This window comes from Lepidochelys olivacea, assembly GCF_965140295.1.
Source record: "Lepidochelys olivacea isolate rLepOli2 genome assembly, chromosome: 1".
NCBI lineage: Eukaryota > Metazoa > Chordata > Testudines > Cheloniidae > Lepidochelys > Lepidochelys olivacea.
This window is the reverse complement of record NC_140411.1, coordinates 115,787,286-115,809,364: the sequence shown is the minus strand read 5'-3', so window position 1 is coordinate 115,809,364 and position 22,079 is coordinate 115,787,286. Positions and strand designations below refer to the sequence as shown.

The 22,079-nt window shown below is 43.0% G+C and overlaps 1 protein-coding gene across 2 annotated transcripts in view; it reads right to left on the bottom strand.

Moving 5' to 3' along the window:
- The window catches only part of ST6GAL2 (ST6 beta-galactoside alpha-2,6-sialyltransferase 2), a 255,452-nt gene that overhangs the window by 141,961 nt on the left and 91,412 nt on the right, over nt 1-22,079 (bottom strand). For both annotated transcript variants that reach the window (XM_084641481.1, XM_084641483.1), the window contains one exon: nt 16,062-16,160. The gene's annotated coding sequence lies outside the window, so the exon portion shown is untranslated. The remainder of the gene's footprint in view (nt 1-16,061; nt 16,161-22,079) is intronic.

The following is a 22,079-nucleotide window of genomic DNA, read 5'->3' as shown; positions in this document are numbered from 1 at the left end:
TTTCTGAATAACTCCATATGTAATCAAGCCCTTAGTTTTATATTTTAGAAATGACTGCGGCGACAGAGCTGATTTTGTTCCAGAAGGCTTGCCTATCCACAAAGTTGCACTAGTTTAACCGGAATCTGATTTAAAAATCAACTGAGGGCTTTTCTACATGAGAAAGTTACACCAGTTTCACTGAAGGTGTGATTTTTAAATCAATGAAGTTAAACTGCTGCAAATTCCTGTGGGGACAGGCTTCTTTCAGTTGATTGGGAATGGGTTTAAGCTACCCCCCAAATAAGCCACTGTTAAACAGAAATAAGAGTAACCACACAGGGGGTTTTACTGGCTTAACTAAAATCAGTTTAGAAACTGCTTTAAGTTAAACTGGTGAAGCTTCTCCATGTAGACAAGGCCTTTAACTGGTGCAAAAGTTGTGTCTGGACACTCTTCAATTAATATAAACCTGGCTTATAATAAGTGTGGCTTAAACTGACTGGGAACAAGGTTAAACTAAACTGAAATAAGACTATGAGTGTCTTACACAAGGCTTTGCACTGATTTATCTAAATCAGTTTAATAACTGATTTAGGTAAACCAATGCAAAGCCCTGTGTAAGATTAAAAACTGATTTTAAGTTTCACCTGTGCAGCTTCTGTGTTCAGGCCTAACTCATCATTATTCACATGATGCCTTCCCAAGCAAAACCGGGCAGAGAGAGACACTGATCAAAAACCAGTGGAGTTTCACTGTGGCCAAAGACTGAACATGCACTCCTCGCCCTCAGGGCATTTCTATACTACAATTTTTTGCTGCAGCCATTAGGACAGCACTTGTGCACATGCATACTTGGCTCCTTGCATCGTCACTGCATGTACTCACCAGCAGCGCTTGTTTTGATGTTAGGTGTGGCGCACCATGGCTAGGTATCCCAGTGTGCAACTCACCACTGTCCAGCGCACTCTGTTTCGGGAAGTTTTGGCAATGCCTGGTAGGGCAGAAATGAATTGTGTAGGGGTGACTGGGACATGTGGGGTCAAGTTCCTATCATGAAACTTTCCCTACCAATAATGCCATCGCTAGCCCGTAATTTTTGTGCCTCTTTTGAAAATTCCACAAACCTGCACAGGACTTGTCACCGACTGCCATCTGACAGAAACACTGAGTCTGCACAACTCTAAAGTATTGTCATAAGCATTGATCCTCCAGTACTTGCAGAGCCACAAGAAGAGCTGTGGGGAACATAATGACTTCCTGGAGGGCAGACGGCTGTGAGACCTAGCAAGAACCAATTCAAGATTGTTGGTGGCAGTCATGGAGCGTGCTGCTTCTGGGCATGAGAAATGAGCACTGACTGGTGAGATCACCTCACAATTAACGCTACGATTTAGTCACGGGTATTTTTAGCAAAAGTCATGGACAGGTCACAGGCAATAAACAAAAATTCACGGACCCGTGCCCTGTCCATGACTTGTACTATAAATACTTTCGACTAAATCTTAGGTGTTTCAGGGTGCTGCAGGTGCTCGGGGGAAGGAGGAGGTGCTCTGGCGGACCCTGTTGCTGCTGCTGCTGGGGGTGGGTGGGGCTTCAGTGTGCCCCACTGCTGCTGGGGGTGCGGGGTGGCCCAAGGCCCTGCCACTGCTGCTGGGGGGGTGGCTCGGGATGCCGCTGCTGCTGCCAGAGATGGGGCAGCCCGGGCTGTGCTGCTGCTCCGGGGAAGCACCTGGGACCAGATGCCTTGGGCTCCCCAAGCAACGGTCGGTGTGGCTGGCCTCAGACTGCCTCAGCTGCTCAGGCGGCTCTGGAGTCAGCCACACTGGCCACTGCAGAAGTCCCAGAGGTCCCGGAAAGTCACGGATTCTGTGACCTCCATGAAAGACTCACAGCCTTACTCATAATGAAGGCTTGGGATGACGAGCAGCGAGTGCAGAACTTTTGGATGTTCAAGGCCACATTCCTGGATCTGTCTGCTGAGCTCACTACAGCCCTTCAGCACAGGGACACCAGACTGAGAGCTGCACTGACAGTGGAGAAGTGTGTGGCAATTGCACTGTGGAAACTTGCAATGCTAGATTGCTACTGGTCAGTGGGAAATCATTCTAGTGTTGGAAAATCCACTTTGGGGACTGTTGTCATGCAAATGTAGAGTGTCATGAATTGTGTCCTGCTATGCAGGACGGTACTCTCAGCAGTGTGTGGGACATAATGGATGAATTTGCAGCAATGGGGTTCCCAAACTGCCGTGGGGTGATAGATGGCACGCATATCCCTATTTTGGCACCAGACTACCTTGCCACAGAGTACAGAGTACATCAACAGAAAGGACTAGTTTTCTATGGTTATGCAAGCGCTGGTAGATCACTGGAGATGCTTCAAGGAAATCAGTGGTGGCTGGTCAGGAAAGGCACATGATGCTCCAATCTTTAAGAACACAGGACTTCAGAAATCCACAAGCAGAGATTTTCTTTGCCAACTAAAGAATTCCCATTGGGAATGTTGAAATGCCAATAGTGATCCTGGGGGACCCATCCTGCTGCTTATTTCCCTGGCTTATGAAGCTGTACACTGGCCACCGCAACCAAGGAAAGATTCAACTACCAGTTCAGCAGGTGTAGAATGACAGCTGAATGTTCTTTTGATAGAATGAAGAGGTGCTGGTGTTGTTTACTCACAAAATTGGATCTCAGTGAAAACCATATTCCAAGGGTTATAGCTGCCTGCTTTGTCCTGCATAATATCTGTGAAGCAAAGAGGGAAAAGTTTCTGTCGGGGTGGGGGGCAGAGGTGGAGTGGCTCTCTGCTGAGTTTGAACAACCAGGCATAAGGGGTATCAGAAGAGCTCAACTGCTCAGGGGGGGCTCTGAAAGACTATTTTAATAGAAAGCCACAATAATGAGGTGTGGTGGACTGTGCGCTACCTGGATCTGCAGTTTGGGGGCCTGTTAGGAATTGTGTGATGCTTGGTGCAAATCTATGAATATAACATGGACAATGCACCTATTAATTTTGTGGTGCTCGCTGGACATTTATGATTATTACACTGTTTTTGTCGCTGATCCTACGAGTTATGTCAACAACTAAGAGGGTACTTTCACCACTACCAGGCATTCTGCAGCATATGTCGGGAACTAATAAAGATGAATTAATTTCCAAACAGTAGTGTTTATTGACTAACGAAAATACTTCAGAAATGGTGTGCAAGTTAAAACCTTAATAAATGTATGGAACAGAGCTTAAAGAAGGGGAAGGAACGTTCATGTCCATACACTATGAGAGCCACAGCTGATGTATGTGAAACTGTGGTTGTCCTTAATGTCCCCCAGGATGGAGGGGTAGACTAGAGATGTGGCTCCTGGTGTCAGATGGAATGTTGAGGGGGCATATAAGGAGCTTCTATACTAGAGTTGTTCATAGACTGCAAAGGGGGGCAAGTTTGGGATTGCTGAACCTATTGGTCCACAAGAGTCTGCAGCATCTGTGTGTGCTGTCGGAGAAGGTCCATTGTGTCCTGGTGCTTCTCCCTCTCCGTTTTCTGCTGGGACTTCTGGGCCTGTCTCTGTTCTTCTCTTTCTTTCTCCAGGTTGTCTGCAACGTTCACTCTCCAGGACCTGTGCTCCATGGTCTGATGCAGCACTGAACATGTATTCCCAAGTCCTCTTCTTGATCCTCCTTATCTAGCTTAGGTTTTCTGTGGATGTGGAGGGGAGACCCTCAACACCAAAGTGGCAGCAGCTGCAGATAGTCACAGCAGAAAGCAAAACTTAAGATTCCAAACTCCCTTCCATTCCTCCCTAAAGTTTTAAATGAGACACGCTTATTGTCCCTTCTGTTTGGGAGTCCTTGTGCATGGTGCCACCCGCAGCACCAACCATGGTAAGTATGGCCCACCAGGGTTGAGGGAAATTAGGAGGGAATTGTTCAGTTGCATGAATCTATGGATATAGGACACTGGCACCAAATGCTGGCACCATTTTCTACAGGTGTTGATAATTTTACCTGATATCTCCCTCCTGAGAGCAACAGACACACAGAAAGCAAAGCTGCTGCTGGCATCCAGAAGCTTCTCAGGCCTGTATGTGGCTAGCCTGGGTATGGCAATGGTTCTGAAGTTATCATTGACTGGTGTGGGAAAGTGTCCTATCATGGAAGAAGAAATGAGGCTGCCAGCCCTAGAGACCTTCAGGAGAGGACTGCAGAATTCCTCCATGGAAGTTTTATCTAGATCTTTCAGGAGAATTCAAGGGACATCCCTATGTAGGTTATCAAACTGCTTCACGTGCCCCACCCTGCACACCCCCTGCCTAACTGTACAGGGGTATTGTGATAAATGAAGAGGGGAGGGGTAGCTCCCTTTTATGGACACCCAGCCAGCCAGTTAGCTATAAAATCCCTCTTAGTAGCTGGTCTCTACTTGCTTTACCTGTAAAGGGTTAAAAAGTCTCCCTGCTATGCATAGGTAAAAGGAAGGAGTAAGCACACAACCAGAAGAGCCAGTGGGAAGGCTAGAACTTTTTAAAATTGAGAAACAACTTCCCCTTTGTCTATGGTTGTTCTCCTGGGAAGAGGGGGACAGAGCAACTATGCTCTAAAAAGCTTGGGCCAGGTATGAAAAATCATCAGATCATACATAAAAATTACTCATTTGAAACCCCAGATATGTAAGTAGATCAGGAAATGTCTAGAAAGACGCAATTAGGTTTATCTCTTATTTCTTTATGGCTTGTGGATTCCTCTGTGCTAACCCCAGGTGCTTTTGTTTTGCTTGTAACCCTTAAACTGGAGCTCAAGAAAGCTATTCTTGATGCTTAATCCTTGTACTGTATTTGCTCTTTTTAAATCTAGCAATAGCCTGAGTTTTTCAGATGTAATTTCTTTCTTTCTTTTTAAATAAAATTAATCTTTTTTAAGAACAGGATTGGAGTTCTGTGTCTTAAGAGGTCTGTGCATGTTTTTTTTTTAAATTAGCTGGTGGCAACAGCTGATTCTATTTTTTTTTCTTTTTCAGCTCTTCCCTGGACGGGGGCAGGGTGGAGAGGAGGGCTTGTGGGTATCCCACAGGAAGGAATTCCCAAGTGAACCTTCCTGGTCTCTCAAAGGGGTTCTGCACTTGGGTGGTGGAAGCATCTACCAACCCAAGGTCAGAGAAAAGCTGTAACCTTGGGAGTTTCATACAAGCCTGGAGTGGTCAGTATTAATTTTTAGAGTCCTTACGGGCCCCCACCTTCTGCACTCAAAGTGCCAGAGTGGGGAATCAGCCTTGACAGGAATGAAAAGTAGATGACAAGGCTACCTCTCCGTTGTGCCTCTGCCTCTTGTATGAGTAAATTAATGAAGTTTATAGCTGTGTCCTGCTAAGTTGGGGGTGCCATCACTGTAATGGGAAACAAATTTACACACTTACCTGAGGTTCCTTCCCCTGCCTAGAGCTCGCCTGTGCTTGACTGCTGGGACTGACTGAAGTGTGGTGGAATTTCAAACAGGTTCTGGTTCATGGCATAGCTGGACCCCCTCAATTGCATGTCCCCAATCCTTCTCCTTTTTCTCCTCCATCTCCTGCTTTCAGTCCATGGCAGGGGTCTGTGGCTCAGGCTCCTGAAAGGTATCCGTGGTGGCATGCAGGGTGTTGGTTAGGTCTCCGTCAAGTATGGCATGCAGCTTGTTGTAAAAGCAGCAGGTCTGCAGTTTGGCATGGGATTGACTGCTGGCCTCCCTGGCCCTCTGATGTGCTTGTCACAGTTTCTTCTCTTTCACGCGACACTGCTGCTCGTCCCTGTGATACTCCTTCTCCTGCATCCCTCATGTTGTCTGCTCATCGGTGTCCATGCTTCTATGGCTGGTCCATAGCTGTGTTTGCACAGCCTCTTCTCCCCACAGGCCCAGGAGATCCGATATCTAGACCAGAGCACGTCTGGAGTGTATAGCCAGCATTATCAGCTGGGCAGTTGCACACAACAATGGAGAGCTGGAAGGTGGGCTTGCCAAGATGGGCAATAAGGAAAAGCATTTAAAAATGCATGGGGTTTTAAAGGTATGGGGGGGGGGGAGCTCTGTGACGCTTGGGCAGTGGAGTTCACAACTGTGACCAGAGCGGTCAGTGTTTGGCATTGTGGGACAGCTGCTGGAGGTCTGTTAAGTCAACATAGGCAACACAGTATCTATATTTAGGCTGTGTTGGCATCAGCACATTGACCCTGGCTCAATTCCACTCAGGGAGGTGGTGTTACCATGTTGGTGTAATGGAGAGCTTGTCTCAGTGGGAGACAAATAAGTGCAGGCACATGCAAGGCAACTTATATCAACCTAACTTCATAGAATAGACCAGGCCTTGGTACATGGGATTAGCACCCCCACTGGCAGTGGAAGGCAGCGGAAGCTTTGGATCCATAGGATCCAGGTTCACAAGCCTGGAGTTCTTGTGCATTTGGGTGGAGGGATTCTTCTTTATGGTCCCCTGCAAACCCTTGTCAGCCAAGGTAGCACGGCAAGGCCAGTCTTGTCTCTGGATCTGTAACTCTGCCAAGTGCACTTACTGCCACTGGTTCAATTAACTTTCCACATTTTTTCCTGTGGGTTGTTGGCCACCTGGCTCTTCCCCTCAATTTTGGCCTGCTTACTTCTTAAACATAGTTCAGGGACCAAACAGATGCTGCTTAGACCTTAAGCTCCTCTTAGATTGAAAGCTCTTTGGGGCAGGGACTGCATCTTCCTGTGTGTTTATACAGCGCCTAACCCTATGGGACCCTGCTAGGGACTGGGGACATTGAGAGATACTGCAGTATATACTGTACAATAACAAGTGGTAATAACAGGAGGTTAGACTGAAGGGGAAGCATCCAGCATACACTCTGCTTGGTATCACTCTGGCTTTTTCCTTGATTTTGTTCTCCTAAATCCTTAGTAGCAAGTGGGAAGCATATTGGCTAATGTATTTTAAAAACAAATAATTAATTCCTATGGACTAAAGAGGCAAAAAATCCTCTATAATTCATAATTTTGTTTTTAACAGCATCTGGGTATGAAAGAGCGGTTTCTAGAAAAGCGGTTAATATTTTGAGAATCTGTTTGGCCAGCATGCCCTATGTATCTTCATCAACCCAGAAACCGAGCTGCACCTCCGTGCTCGTTTTTCTTCCTCTCTATTGAATATATAGCTAGAAAGGAAATCACTCAGGAAAGAATTCAGAAGAAAGATTCATGATAGCAGAGCTCTCACACTGCAATGGTGAGGAGCACAGCTGGATATTGATATGATTGGAAAGAAGAATCATCAGAAGGGTCACAGTCTTTTTTGTCCTTTTTTTTTTTTTTTTTGAGATCAGAGGAAATGTGTCTTCAAAGGAAGACCTCAAACGTATCAGTGTTCCCTATGGGGCTCCTCATAGATTTCTCCATGACGGCCAAAACTTAATGAGCTCATTTGACAGTTATACCAGAGGATGCTGGTATTGGTAGGGTAACAAGAACATGAGGAGTTGACCAGATGTTGATGTGACCTACTGTGTTAAAGAATAATCTGAGGAATACACAGGTAGGGCCCACAAGGGTGGCACAATACAATCCAAGGGAGCACTACATAACCGTAAATGCTTTACTTTGTAAATGTAAAGAGGGATTTGCATCTATTAATTTTAATTGTGGTGTTGGCAGCGGCAGGGAAGGGGAAGAGTTAGCAAGGGAAGAAAGGAGAAATGTGGGAGAGTGAGGAAGATTGAGGTAAAACTGAAGTACAGAAATCAGTGTGGTCTTGAATGAACCTGGGTTCAGTTTAAAACACGTTAAGCCTTTGTTCAATATTCGGATAAATATAATAAAAATGTCATTTTTATAGCTATGTGAACATTGAGCAGGGGAGAATGAGATATATTCTTATGGACAGAGCAAAGTAGCAGGAATTCATGGAATACAAAAATAAAATTACACTAGATGGACTTTTATATTCTGTGATCTTGCTTTCTTACATCTTCAAAGCAAACCCTTTCCTAAAAAATCCCCAAAGAATCTGCTTTTTGGAAGGTTGAATGTTTGGGTCTCCAAATACTATGCCAATGGCAAGAACACCACAGAAATGCCAGTAACTAAATAGACACAGTGGGGAATGCAACTATAATGCAGGGTATTCAGGCAAGATCTATCTATCAATCCCAGTGAAATAACAACAACAAAAAATACATTTCTGTTCTACAGTGTATGCTGCATAACCAAACAATCTGAATGAGCATCATATGACATTCTTGTATTCATATCCTTTTCAGCACCTTACACAAATTGAATGAATAGGAGATTAAACTAATGGAGAGCTCTGCTGAATTTGTAGAAACAAAAGAGATTTGTTGCCAAAAAATTGGAATGCAATTCCCCATATAATATGTAGCCGCCCTATATCTCAGAGGGTATTTAGCAGAAGCCAGCACATCATCATGCAAGCAACTAGATACCGTCAGCAGCTGTTGAGATAATACGGTAGTTGGTTTTAGTTCCTTGATTGCAATTCAGTTAGCTGAAGTTGCTAATTGTTGCCCCGTGTAGGCATCCATTATTCCAGTGGATGAAAGCTGCTCATTAGTTGCAATTTGATTTGATCTTTGCCACTACAGAATTAGAGTGAGAGGTGAGTGCACGCTAATTGTCTTTTAGCTCTGTCAATGCAGACTAATATTGATTGAGTTGGATGCAACCCTCTTCTTTCCCTCCGAATTTTTCTCCTAAGAAGTGAGTAAATCTGTTCAGCCATAAGATAACACACTGCAAAGGGTCCTGGTTCCAGACCACTGCCAGTTGAGACAATGATGGCTTTGCCTAATTTAGCATACTCATTTATTTTGTGGAACAGCCTTACCAAATGAAATCTCTGTGTTTTTGGTTTTTAACCCTGCATACAGTATCTACATAAGGCAATGCATTTTGACTTTTTGTCTCAGTTAAATATTTTGTGTTCTAGTGTGCATTTGGAAGCTCTTGCCCACTAAGTAGGGGAGAGATAGCACATACAGGGACATGGCCTCCTTTATACTGGTTACATTGTGGACCGGTGAGCAAAAATTGGCTATGGTACTGTTTTGATAATTAACAAATACTACTGAAAGATCATTGGTTTGCAGTGAGGAATCATTAAAGACAACTAAAACAATCTTTCAGCAGCACTTCCCCCCACCACTCTGTGTCTTATGTATTAAGCTCTTGTTATTTGTGGTGCATTAAACCAAGTCATCTAAAAGAGACAAAAGAAGTGAGCAATTTGAAATATGGCGACTGTGTCGCCCTATTCATGGTTGTGACGCAAGACGCCAAAGGGTTTAAATGTGCCCAGAGTAACACTTACCCAGCTACCTAGGTCATTGATGAGGATGGACCAGCTCCAGTTTAGTCGGTATAGAAATGTAACGGTGAATCATAGGCCTTATCTACGTGGAGGAAACTGTACAGCATAGATATTCTGTAATAAGTATTCCTCTATAGAATGCTGGTCAATTTCCCCATGCAGACAAGCCCACACACTTTGCTTTGTTAATGATCATTTCTTGTTAAAATGCAAGTTTCCCAGGCTATCACTCTATTTTGTAGGAAATTTACTTTTGCTCATGAGAAGCCTGGCCTGAAATAAAAACTGACGTTGCGGTTGAGAAATTGTGCGTCCATTTGAAAATTTGAAACACATACTGAAATGAAGCTGAGGCCAGACATAAAGCTGCAAAAGTAAGGAAATCATCAGTAGAAGAAGTATAGAATCCCTTACTAAAGGCCCTGTGGGTGAAATCCTGGCCCTATTGAAGTCAGTGGCAAAATACTATTGCCTTCAGTGGGGCCAGGCTGTTATGTTTGTACAGAGCCTAGAAAAGGGCCCCAGTGAAGGACTGGGCTCTCTAGGTACTACCACAATAATAAATAATAATAAAATAGAGGAAAAAATTGTTGGTGCCAGCAAGAGGGGAAAAAGAGGAACCGAACAATATGTTTATTAATTTGCACATGGATGGTTATTTAAGTCTGCAGAATACTATTCAAATGACAATCTTTGTAAACAAAATGTTGTGTTTTGTTTGTTAAATGTGCCCTGGAATGTATACTTGGAAAGGATTTGTTGTTACCTAGACTAGTCACCATAACTGAAAAACAATTTCAAGACTATACACTACTTTCAATGGTAGCCAGCTATGAGATTTTGCCACACAGTGGTTTTGTTTTATCTTTCCTTATTTTTGGATATTAAACTATTTATATTTCAGTAGGACCCAAAATCTACTTGGTATTATCCAAGTATTAAGGAAATCACAGGATTTTTGACTAAGGTTAATGGAAAAGAAGGTGACTAGTTATTGAGGAGGGAAAGAAAATATTCAGGTACCGGAAAACACTTCATAGGAACCCCGGTTCTTTGGGACAGGGAAGGGAGCACATTATCCTTTCTCATTTACTGCAGCAATACCCTATCTACGGTATTTAAAGTGGAGCATTTTCCCACTGAAATCAATGGGATTCCCTCTACCACATTTAGGACTAAGATGCCAGTGTCCAGGGAATAAACTCAGCACCATATACTGCCACAGAAATATGGACATGTCCACATGTATTACTTTAATAAAAATAATTTTGCTGCTAGATATAGATACATTTATATATAAAGGAACCATGTATTGTGGTATTTAGTAGCAAATCAATGGAATTTTCCTTCTAGGCTGTTTAGCTTGATGCACTTTGAATGTGTGCTCAGTTTAACAGGAACTTGGCACTCTTATTCTGGAATAAGAGGCTCCACATGTTGAGTTAATCAGGAATGAGTCCGTGTGTGTAGACAGGCCTTAACTTTGTTGTATTAGGTACTACATTACCTAACCTTTCTCTCTCAACCTTTTCTCTCTGATCTGTCTGCCAAGACTCTTGTTCAGGCCCTCATTATCTCACATCTCAATTACCGTAATCTTGTCCTCTCTGGCCTGGATGCCTGCCACATTGCCCTTTGCCAAGTATACTCAAAACGCTTCTGGGTAGGATCATCTTTGCTCACTACTCTAATCAAGTCACCCCCATCTTTGGGTCCTTCCCCTGGCTGCTTGCAGTATCACCTCAAACACAAGCATCTGCCTTTGCCATTAAGGCCCTTCCCCATTTAGCCTCATCCTATCTATCAGATCTACTAACTTGTCCACATGTTGACCTCCATCTCTTCCCTGCCAGTGATCGCAGCCTCAATCACCCACTGGTCTGATTCTCTCTCAAGCACCTCTGTGCATTTAGTTCCCTACCTCTCACCATGCAGGGGAAGGTTTATAAACCCCACTCCTTATACCCCTCCCCCATTCTCTTTTTAAAAACCCCTCCTCAAAATCTACTTCTGCTGGGACGCCTACGCATCACTCCAATCTGGCACTGGTTAGGCAAATGATGAACCACGACTTCTGCTTTTCTACTAACCTCTATTGTTTCACTGTTTCCCCATCCTGACAACCCACACCCACCACATTTGTCTGTTTTGTTCACTGGTTGTGTCCACCTGACAGGTAGATAGTGAGCTCTCTGAGATGGGGACTGTCTCTGACATTTATCCACACGGCACCTAGCACAATAGGGCCCTGATCCTCGGATAAGGTTCCTAGGTGCTACTGTAGTACAAATATATGAATAATAATAAGTTTTGAAGCTCTTTCCATGAAATCCTGGCACAGTTGTGTGAATTAGGAATCCCACGATAGCCTTTGCTTGGCATTTCCTTGCTTTCTTGGCATTACGGCTGATCATTTTTAATTGTTGCTTTGTCATTAATTTAGCATTTACCGTCTATTTTTAGTAACTGACCCACCATTTCCAGAGTGGAATACCACAGGAATCTTTCAAAGTGGCAGTGGTTAGTAAGCTGTAATAAGCAATACAAAGCAGCTAAGTTTGATTGCCAACTGCTGCCAAAGTACAGTAACAGACCCCTCTAGCAGAATGAGCTCCCAGAGTGTTCCAGTTTCATATATTCCACCAGAATTAGCACAGCAAGTTGGGTAGTGGAACAGCAGCAGAGCAGTTTGAGTACAGAAATATAGATATCAGAGATGGAAAAGACCGATGACTGTCATTTACTACACTCCCCTGCCAATGCAGAAATGTTCCTGGCAGTGAATTGTTTGCACTTTGCATTATACCATCTGGTTTTTCGTGTTTGCTATGCATTAAGGAGATTTCAATATAGCAGTGACATGCACTGACTCTAGACCCCTCACTAGACCAGCACAAGATCTAATTAAGTACAGCAATTACAGCCCTGTAATCATTCCTGCATCTTACATGTCTTAGCTATCTAATAATGCAGGCTGTAACAATAACTACAGATCCATGATGAGCTGGGCAAAACAGGGGGAAATATTTTCTTGGCTATATCGGATACGATGAATCCTGCCAAAATGAATCCTCCTCTCCAGATTCTGCAGCAGGGCAGGAGAGCAGAACCAGCTCCTAGGAATAGCTCCTTCTTCATCAAGGAGTAGCAATGGAATTACCGACAGCCAGACAGGTAGGGGTGGGTGTGTGTGTGTGCGTACACACACACAGATGGGGCTTTACCATTTAAACTAGAAACACTTGCTGATTGCCAATTGGTGTGCCTCTTTCCCCTACATTCTATCTGTTTTACATCTCTTTAGGCTATAATATCTTCAGGGCATGGATCTTGTTTTCTTATGTGATGTAGAGATCCTAGCACAAGGATCTGATTGGGGGGCATTACCACAATATCAATAAACAGCAACAACAACAAATCAACATCAGCCTCTGTATGAACAAACTGTGCCCCTAGCTTCTGGCCTCAAAACATGTCCCCAGTCCCTGATTATTTGCTAATTCTAGTCAAAATTAGCCAGATATTTGCCTGCAGCAGCTTTCTACGTCTTCTAGGATGGAATGTGACATGTGATCAGGAAGCCATGCTGCTGATGTTATGCCTCCTGCTCTGCACCCTGCTGTGACCCCCCTGGATACTTTTGCCTGTTTTGAAGATGTGCTTTATCCCTCCATATATATATATATTTTTTGGCCAATGCTGTTGCTCCTGCAAAAGTGCCTCTTTGTTGTGTGGAAAGGTGGCCTTACTCAACTCAGTGTGGGTGAGGTAATATTTTTTATTGGACCAACATCTGCTGGTGAGAGAGACAAGCTTTCGAGCTGCACCGAGCTCTTCTTCAGACATGAAAGCTTGAATCTCTCACCAACAGGAGCTGATCCAATGAAAGATATTAACTCACTTTCCTTGTCTCTCTAATATCCTGGGACTGAAATGGCAACACCTACACTGTAGAGACCTCAGTGAGCAATTGCCATTAGAATACAATAAAACAAAATGTGATGTAAGCAGATAGATTATAACAAAGTCACTGTTGATGCAATACACTCTTGTCAGATCAAAGTTGATGAGAGATGAGGAAAATATCAAAGCATATAGCAAACCTTTCAAAGAAAGGAAAATGCAGACAGTTATAAACTATGAATAGGTATACATTATGTAAATGTGACACATCAAACACTCATCTGGCATAGTATGTATTGGTAATGAAAGGGAAATACATGGTAAATTGTGAATCAAATCGATCACTTTTGCGTTGATGTGAAAAAAAAAGATGAACTAATTTTTGCTTTATTACTTGGAAGGAAGACTCCTAATTATAGCCTATCCTTCCAAAAAGCGCAATCAGAATGGTCTCTGCCTCCCTTCCGAATACAAAGAATTGGCTCAACCAATCAAAGAACCAAAATTTATACCATGTGACCTCTCACCAATTAATCTAACTAAAAATTAAAAGAAAATTAAGCAAATATTAGCTGCAAAATTTTCAGCAAAAATATGTCACAAAACTTCTCTTTTTAAAAATGTGAAACATTTTGAAAAAATACCACAATTTTACAGAAGTTTTGCTATTGTGAAAACAGGCAAAATTCAGTGACAAATGTTTTGCAAATATTCTACTCAGCTATTTATTATGCAGTAACCACAGCATCCTGATATATCAGTTTTCAAAACATTACAAGTTAGTTCTATTGTGCGGGCTAACTGGTAGCAAGACACTACAGAAAATTCCCTTTTTCAAGATTGAACTTGTTAGGCCAAATAGTCTGCTGGTACAAATGGGTGAAAATCCAGTGGTGTCATTGGATATAAGTCCATTTACAGTAGCAGAATGTTTAGCCTGTTGAGTATGTATCGATGTTATGGCAGCTGAAAATTGGACCAGGACCTCTGTGGTCTGTAAGCAGCGTCTGTATCATGATCCAAAAGAGAACCTCTTGCTGGCCCAGTCAGAGAATCAGTGCTAAACTTGCTCAGCTGGAAACTTCTCTTTGCATATTTTTCAGTCCACATGAAAGAGCATCAACTCCCGTTGCTTTGCAGACTGATCATGCAGAATGCTTTGTATTGCAAATATTGGGTCTGATCCATCTTCCCTTTGAAGTCAAAATAAAAAAATCTCAAGCCTCTGAGGGTAGCAGCATCGGAATGATCATTAGTAACTTTCTCTTTTTGCAACATCCAATTTAAAGGCTGCAGTCATGGTAATTTTTATACATGTGCTTTCAAATTTTTACACCTTTTTATACTCATCCTTAGAGGCCTTAATACAATTTATTTGTAACTCACACAATGTAGCCTTCCTCATTTCAGAGTCCGAGATTTTGTCCTGTCCACATTATAGACTAACTCACTGTAAACATTTTATTGGTGAAAACTAATCTGTTTTTGGTCTAGCAAGGTAAAATAAAAGTATTGCAAAGCCTTGAGAATTTTTCCCCTCTTGCTACAGCTCTATAAATCAAAAATTGATTAAGTTGTTTCTTTACACGATGCTACTGGTACATTCTGCTCAAGGAGGCAATGTGTTTTCCTTTTATGGCACTTTTCTATTTACTATGTGCCTTGCTTTCTTTATCTCTTAATTCCTTGGCTGTTTCATTTTTGGTTCTCTCTTTATTTTGCCATTCAGAAATGTTAATAGTGTCAGGAGACCCTCCAAAGGTTAGAGGTTCAGTTCAATTTGGATTAGCACCCATAAATTTGGATCATCTGAAGCTTATCCAAACCAAGACTGTAATATATCGCTGGAAATATCATGAGAAAACGTGTTCCTGTGAGATTTCTAGCTAAATTTTGCAGACTCAAGAGGGTTTTGATAAGCTTTGGATAATCCTCTAGACTATTAGGTGTTTATCTGGACAGAACCCAAATTCTAAATCTTTGCAGTTTGTCCATTGCTTATTCTACCACTATAACCTAATGGGCTTTTTGACCACTCAAGCCACCTAGCTGAGAACCTTTTAGAATGTGATCAATGCCATTCAACTATGAAATGCTAAAGGTCTCTGATGGTTAGTCAGTATTAGCTTTGAAGGGAAAATGGTCACAAACGACGGTCCTTTAACATCTAGGGCTCATCTACAGTTACAGTGCTGCAGCAGCACGGCTGTCTGCACTCCTGCAGTGCTCAGTGAAGACGCTACCTATGCTGATGGGAGAGCTTCTCCCATTGGCATAGTTAATCCACCGCCCCGAAAGATGGTAGCTATGTCGATGGGAGAAGCCTTCCCGTAGACACAGTACTGTCAACACTGTTGGAGGGGGGTGTCAAGTCGGTATAACTACATCACTCAGTGGGGTGGAAAATCCACATCCCTAAGCAATGTAGTTATACCAACATAAGTTGCTCGTGTAGACCAAGCCTTACTGAGAGTTTTGTTATAATTTCTTGTTTGTTTTTCTGCCATTGAATGAGCGGTTTCTGTTACGCCATTTGCTTGGTTTCATACATGCATTAACTATTTTTTGTGCTTAATTGTGTATTTTAATTCTTTCTTCTATATGTTACCTTTTAAAACACAATAACTTAAAGAAGCCTTTTATTGGATTTTGATAATGCCAGTGTCAAACTGGTATCATTTTTCATCAAAAAGGCCAACAAGGCTCAGAAATGATAATGATTGTTTCCGATAAGTAGATGCATGATGAGAAGTGCTTCTCCATCCCCAGGATGAGCATTCACTGGAATTCTTTTTGAAGGCCTTAGCACAGGTGCTAAGGACCGAACAGACATGCATGGCGAGTGACCTACCTGTTCACCCTAGAAGTAGTCCTTTGGATCAGTCTTGAGGCAAGCAGGTGGAAGGATGTGAGGGGAGCTTGAACTGCCACTGTTTACGTTATCCCTGATCTGTGGATAAATGGAGAAATTCAGGAATGTTAATCTGTAATTTTACACAGCACTACATTGACTTTTAAGTTCATCTATGTATATGTATAAAGTTTAAGGATATTCAGTATGAACTGTAATGGTTCTTAGCAAAATGGATCGCTAAATATACAGTGGCGTTGCATCTTATGCGGGGGTTAGGTTCTAAAGTCAGCGCGTAAGGCGAAAATTGCCTATAGTCAAAATTACGCTTGAAAATCCCTTAAATTGCTCATAAGGTACTGTATACTGTACATGGTTATGTATACAACCCTGTACAGTAATATGTATAAAGGTGTAATGTATACACTAATGTACAGTATATAATAAAGAATACATATGCAAAATATAATTTTATAGTATTGTATTTTTAATTACACAGGGTAATTACAGGGGGTCGTCAGGGCTTGATGTCAATCCAGGAGACGGAGGTGACTGAGAGTTTGGGTGACAGAGAGCGAGTTGTAGACGAAGTGGTTGGCTCTGGTTCAGCTCGAGAAGTTGATTGCATAGGCTCATCTGCTGCTGGTTGTTTTTCCTTGAAAAACATGGTGATCGGCAACTGTTGCTGTTGTCTCTTGAGCTGCTCAAACATTTCTTGATACGGTCTCAAATCATCCGTAATAATACGTGTGATTTTCAGGCTTCGTTCCATAGAGGGATCGTATTCAGGAATTAAATCATTCAAGTGTTTTGCTGCTTGGAACACTTCAGCAAATTTATGAAGATTCCAACTTGCTGGCTCTTCTTGTTCGTCGTCATCGTCATCTTTGTCTTCTGTAGACGATTTTATCAGTTCCTCTAACTCTTCATTAGTCAGTGTTTCTCTGTGGCTCTCAATTAATTCTTCAATTTCTTCCTCAAGGATGTTGATGAAGCCATCACCACCCACTTGCATGGCCACCTGAACAATGTGTTTCACTTCTTTGTCAATGGTCTGGAAACCCTTAAAATCATTCACACATTCTTTCCATAGGTTTCGCCAACATGCATTGACTGTTTCAGGCTTGATTGCATTCATTGCCTGTTTAATATAAGTGATGCAATCGGCAATGTTGAAGGACTTCCAACACTCCGTCACGTTAAGGTTGGGATCAGCATCCATAGTGCTATGTATCCGAGAGAACGTAAGCCTCGTGTACATGGCCTTAAAACAGCAAATCATTTCTTGGTCGAGAGGTTGGAGGATGGAGGTGGTATTGTGGGGGAGAAAGAAGACTTCAACATCGTTATGCGCAAGCTGGAGTGCTGCGGCGTGGCCAGGAGCCTTGTCTATGATCAGCAACACTTTAAAGTCAAGCCCTTTCTCTTTGAGGTACCGCTTGACCTCCAGAACAAAATACTTGTGGAACCAATCCAGAAATAATGCTGCTGTCACCCAAGCCTTTTTATTTGATTGCCAGAACACAGGCAGGAGATTTTTGTTCTTGCCTTTTAGGGCATGGGGATTTGAAGCCCTGTAGAGCAAGCCTGGCTTTATGAAATGCCCAGCCGCATTACCACAAAACAACACAGTCACGCGGTCTTTAGCTGCTTGGAAGCCAGGGGCTTGTCTTTCTGATTTCGAAGTGTAAGTGCGGTTGGGCATTTTTTTCCAGAAGAGCCCAGTCTTGAATTAAATTAAAAACTTGTTCTGGAAGATGATAGCCCTTTTCTTCTATGATTTTCTTTAATTGTTCGGGGTAGGCTTTTGCTGCCTTTTCATTGGCAGATGCAGCTTCACCAGTAGTCTCGTGTTTTTGAGGTTGAAGCGGTTCCTAAAACTGTTAAGCCAAGTTTGGCTGGCTTTGAATTCCTTCTCATCAGAAGGCTGTCCCTCTTCGGCAGGAGGTTTGAACAGCGCATAGAGGCTAAGAGCCTTTTCTCGCAACGTGTTGCCATTGATAGGCACACGTTTACCGTTCATGTCTCCCAGCCATAAGTTTAATGCCTTTTCAGTCTTCACACACCTGACTTGTCACCTTAGCAGTTATTGGAGCACTTGATGCCACAGCTTGATGAATTTCTCTCTCCCGAATCTTGATGGCATGGATGCTAGATTTGTTGTGCCATATTTACATGCCATGTTGGAGACTGACATACCGTCTCTCAATAAGTCCAACAGAGCCAGCTTTTCCTTGTTTGAACAGATCATCTGGTGCTCAACCGAAGAAACAGCGAAGTAGTTGACTTGCCTATAGGGGCCATGTTGTAGGAAAAATATGTACAGTACTTTAAACACTAGAATCACACTCAGTGCGGCGAGATGCTCACACTATGAGAGGCACACGGGATCTGAGACCGACTGAGGGAACAGCAGATTCACGTCTCCCATCCCACGCTCACTCCGGGGCATACGCTCATTGTGGATGGAATCGCCTGCACTATTTACAGGTATCTTGTTATTTTTCTTTTTTTTTTGCCGAGCGTGTATAGTTGAATTTGCGTAAGTTAAATGTACGTCTGATGCAACTCACCTGTAGCTTATAAGAAAGGATCATAGTACCCATTGGGAAAGATCAAAACAAGTGTCTAGACACTTCACTTTATTATGGTCACATAACTTAGATAATGGAAGCTAGAAGGAAAAAAGGCAAACAGGGACAGAGAGATCAACCATTGATGGCAACATTGCGATTTCTTTTTCACTTATGTCCAACAGTGAAATAGGGAAGACGGATGTATAAAGCATGGGAGAGGCCAACATTAGACATGTCACCCAAAGCAACACAGTGAAAGTGAACAATAATAGCCAAGCACAGAAGACTGTTGTAGAGGCAACAAGAAATCAAACCGCTGAAGGGAATGTAAGTGTCACAGTCAAAACTAGATTCTGTAGCCGGTTTTGGCCACGTGAAATGATCAAAAATCACTACAACGCAAAGCCAAATAAGGTTTATAATTTTAAAAGTCCACTCAGGAGGCTATTCAGAAGGTGCTACTCAGTACTAGTGAGGTGATTAAAAACTGGGCTACTCATACAGCAATGTACTACTCAGCAGGTACCTGTAGTTGAGTAACAGCGTAGAATCGTTTCAGAGTAGCATCCAGGTTAGTCTGTATCCGCAAAAAGAACAGGAGGACTTGTGGCACCTTAGAGACTAACTAATTTATTTGAGCATAAGCTTTTGTGAGCTACAGCCCACTTCATTGGACCTAAAAGTGGCAATTCTTCAACAAAAAAACTTCAAAAACAAACTACAACAAGAGACTGCTGAATTGGAATTAATTTGCAAACTGGATACAATTAACTTAGGCTTGAGTAAAGACTAGGAGTGGATGGGTCATTACACAAAGTAAACTATTTCCCCATGTTTATTCTCCCCCCCTCCCCCCACTGTTCCTCAGACGTTCTTGTCAGCTGCTGGAAATGGTCCACCTTGATTATCACTACAAAAGGTTTCTCCCCCCAACCCTTGCTGGTAATAGCTCACCTTACCTGATCACTCTCGTTACAGTGTGTATGGTAACACCCATTGTTTCATGTTCTCTATGTATATAAATCTCCCCACTGTATTTTCCACTGCATGCATCCGATGAAGTGAGCTGTAGCTCACGAAAGCTTATGCTCAAATAAATTTGTTAGTCTCTAAGGTGCCACAAGTCCTCCTGTTCTTAGTGTAGAATCGGTCTCCAACAAAGTAAATATTGCCTTTCTCTCTGCTGCCTTCCTACATGGGTAGGGCTCCCCTACTGCCAGCAGTGCTTAATTTGTGCCATGGCCAAGCACCTCTAGGCTTGGAAATTCATAGCCCCAGCACCTCTGGGCTTGGCAGTTCATAGCCCCAGCACCTCTGGGCTTGCTGCATCAGTTATGACTGTAAAAAAATTGCTTGAGCCCTGGCATCTCTTTCATTACAAATTAAGCACTGTGCTTTACGTTTTGATTCAGCAAGGGAAGGACAGACCAGGGACATGGTCAAAGCAAGGTCTACTTTTCCTGATCTTTTGTGGGTGAAAGCTCCTGTACAGCAGTGGCAGAGGTTGGAGTTGGCCCTTTGCTGGTCTAACTTCCACCAGGGCCGAGCAGCAAAGGATCAGGTAGCCACAGCAGGCCTCCTGGGGCCTCCACTGCCCATTATGTCTGAATGCAGCTTGGCTGTAGTGGAGAATCAGAGCCATGTTCTACCTGTCAATAAGTGGCTCTTCCCAAATACCCCCTGGTGACCTGAGGGAGACCCTGCAAGCAGCTCCTTGCCTCAGTTTCCCCCTTCAGTGAGTGGGGCTGTGACTGTGTACCAGGTTGCAATGTCAGGAGGAGGGAACTGGGAGCAGACCCGCAGGACAGGAGCTGCCACTGCAGGGTGAATACAGGGTGGATTTGCTTTCCAACACATTTCATTCCAGGGCCTCCCCTCTGTATTAGGCCAGGAGAAGTGTATATTTGCCTAGGGCCCCGTGACACACCCAGAACCTTCCTGTGACCCACTGGTGGATCATAGAATCATAGAATATCAGGGTTGGAAGGAACCTCAGGAGGTCATCTAGTCCAACCCCCTGCTCAAAAGCAGGACCCATCCCCAATTAAATCATCCCAGCCAGGGCTTTGTCAAGCCTGACCTTAAAAACTTCTAAGGAAGGAGATTCCACCACCTCCCTAGGCAACGCATTCCAGTGTTTCACCACCCTCATAGTGAAAAAGTTTTTCCTAATATCCAACCTAAATCTCCCCCACTGCAACTTGAGACCATTGCTCCTTGTCCTGTCCTCTTCCACCACTGAGAATAGTCTAGAACCATCCTCTCTGGAACCACCTCTCAGGTAGTTGAAAGCAGCTATCAAATCCCCCCTCATTCTTCTCTTCCGCAGACTAAACAATCCCAGTTCCCTCAGCTTCTCCTCATAAGTCATGTGTTCCAGTCCCCTAATCATTTTTGTTGCCCTCCGCTGGACTCTTTCCAATTTTTCCACATCCTTCTTGTAGTGTGGGGCCCAAAACTGGACACAGTACTCCAGATGAGGCCTCACCAATGTCGAATAGAGGGGGACGATCACGTCCCTCGATCTGCTCGCTATGCCCCTACTTATGCATCCCAAAATGCCATTGGCCTTCTTGGCAACAAGGGCACACTGCTGACTCATATCCAGCTTCTCGTCCACTGTCACCCCTAGGTCCTTTTCCGCAGAACTGCTGCCTAGCCATTCGGTCCCTAGTCTGTAGCTGTGCATTGGGTTCTTCCGTCCTAAGTACAGGACCCTGCACTTATCCTTATTGAACCTCATCAGATTTCTTTTGGCCCAATCCTCCAATTTGTCTAGGTCTTATCCCTGCCCTCCAGCGTGTCTACCACTCCTCCCAGTTTAGTATCAGGATCTGCCTTTTGGGAAACACCAATCTACATAACCATAGGTTCCCAACAGTACTAATGTTTGTTTCAAAATACTGTGGACCTAATATTAAAAAAAAAGTAGTTAAAAAAAAAGAATGTTAGGTATCACTAGGAAAGGGATAGATAATAAGACAGAAAATATCATAATGCTACTATATAAATCCATAGTATCTCCACACATCAAATACTTCAAGATCTGGTCACCCCAGCTCAAAAAAAGATATCTTAGAATTGGAAAAGGTACAGAGAAGGGCAACAAAAATGATTATGGGTATGGAACAGTTTCCATATGAGGAGAGATTAAAAAGACTGGTACTTTTCAGCTTGGAAATTACATGATTAAGGGGGCATATGACAGAGGTCTATAAAATTGTGACTGGTGTGGAGAAAATGAATAAGGAAGTGTTATTTACTCCTTCTCATAACACAAGAACTAGAGGTCACCAAATGAAATTAATAGGCCACAGGTTTAAAACAAACAAAAGGAAGTATTTCTTCACACAACACCCAGTCAACCTGTGGAACTTGTTACCAGAGGATATTGTGAAGGCCAAAACTATAACAGGGTTCAAAAAAGAACTAGAAAAGTTCA